Raw genomic sequence first — 1973 nt, forward strand, 5'->3', positions numbered from 1 at the left:
TAACCGTCACAGTTTTCCTTCATCTGGTCTAGTACACATCCACACTATACAGCACCTCACCATCAGCCATAGAGGAACAGAATATTATCAGTCATCACAGAACCCTCCAGGACATCACCAAGATTCACAGCTGTGAATTACAGAGCAGCAGCCATTAAAGCTTGTGGAGCTGGCTATTGTTTAATGATATGTAAAAATAGTAAAGCTTAATTTAGGGTTCTACTATTCAATCTGTAGTGCTGAAGTTCAGCATTACAGCGTGGTTGAAATCTAAAGGCAATGTTTCCACGTTGGCGGAAACTGCATTCACGGTAAATCCCGCCGAGCACAATCAGAAATTACCCTTACATTTCTATCGCACAATCTGTAACGCTTCATCGATACAGATGTAATATAGCTCTTAATTACACTCCGTGCACACAGCGCTCACTCCTAATACCCCGCCCACGTTCCCCTTCTCCCATAAAAAAAATAAGTGCTGAAATGGGCTGGGTGCCCTAACGCCTGTAGGGTTGTTTTTTGTGGAGGACGCGGGTTTTGCTGAGGTTGGTGAGCTTCAATGACACAAATATTACAGCAAATATAGTCATATAGACAGTAACACATGTGTCCCACTATATTCTCACATGGGAAATAGCACTTACACCAGCATATATTATTACTTCTCCGCTATTTGTCAATGATAGCGTCTTCCCGCCTTTAGATCTCCTGGCGATGTTCTTATCAAGCGGTTGAATAACTTCATTCTAATGAGTTGAGTTGTTTGGTTTCCAGATGCTTTTTGATAGCCTTTATGTTAAACATGTGGAAGCTGCTTTCGATGTACAACACCATGAATCGGAAGCACAGAAAAAAAATATAAACAAAAATGCCATTGCTATTAGGTTATTGCTATGTTATTAATTTTGCATTCCTATGTTCTAACATAGTTTCTTTGAATTCATTACTGTATACTGGTCACTGGCAGGTTCCATCTCCTCCAAAGTGAAAGTGCGCGTCATGCAGTGGACGCGCAGTCACATGGTTCTGAAAGCATTCATTACATTCCGCAAATAGTCTGTAAATCAATCGTTGTGTGAAGAAAAACTTTCCGTCCCTGGGTGGGCTCGAACCACCAACCTTTAGATTAACAGTCTAACGCGCTAGCCGATTGCGCCACAGAGACAACTGAGACGAGACGCGACGCGATAAAAGAAAGTACTGTGCATGGTGCTGAAATCATGCGCTGCTAGGTTCTCACTTTATACAGAGCCTGAGCGCTGCAGCTTTTTTTAGTGGGTGAACACTCCTAGTCCTAGAACGCTATTGTATATGTATGCAGGCGTGTGTAGTGAATAAAGTTTGTTGGTGCTGCCATGGAACAAAACCCTGCACATAACAACCCGCTGAATATCTTATGAGGATTGTTCGTGACTAAAAAATCTATCTCTTCCTGGGTAGGTTGAAACCATCAACCTTCAGATTAATAATCTAACGCGCTAGCCGATTGCGCCAGAGAGACAGCTAAAAAAGCGTTTGGCCACAAACAGCAAGGAAGAGAGGCTCAACTCGGCAGAAAATCTGTCTCCTTCCAGCAGGTGGCGATTTTTCGTTGTTACGCCTAACAAGCAAAGAGTTTTTGTAAGGATTATAATAATGAATCACAATAATGAGATGTATTTACCAATCCAAAGAAAGCATAGGCATCCCGCCGTGCCGCTTTGTGGACAACGACTCCCATTGTTAGGGCGGAGAGATATGTACTGTATCTTGTCAGTATATCTATAATCTTTGGCACAAGGTAGAAAAACTGCTGTCTGCGGTGCTGAAACTGATCTCTGCTGCTCTATCACTGAGCACTACCTGAACTCTGCAGCTGTTTGTCAGTTGCTGTTCCTCATTCCTGCTCATTGAGAGCCACAGGTTGTGTGTTCAGGTATGCTTGTATGGGTGCTGAATCAGGTATGTTAGTGCTGGGACAGATTCTGATTGGG

The 1973-nt window shown here is 42.9% G+C and overlaps 1 non-coding gene across 1 annotated transcript; it reads right to left on the reverse strand.

Moving 5' to 3' along the window:
• Positions 1 to 1091: 1091 nt before the first annotated feature.
• On the reverse strand, positions 1092 to 1165 carry trnan-guu (transfer RNA asparagine (anticodon GUU)). The gene has a single exon. It is a non-coding gene; the product is annotated as a tRNA-Asn (tRNA).
• Positions 1166 to 1973: the final 808 nt, after the last annotated feature.

This window comes from Oncorhynchus clarkii, chromosome 22, assembly GCF_045791955.1.
Source record: "Oncorhynchus clarkii lewisi isolate Uvic-CL-2024 chromosome 22, UVic_Ocla_1.0, whole genome shotgun sequence".
In the NCBI taxonomy this organism is placed as follows: Eukaryota; Metazoa; Chordata; class Actinopteri; order Salmoniformes; family Salmonidae; genus Oncorhynchus; species Oncorhynchus clarkii.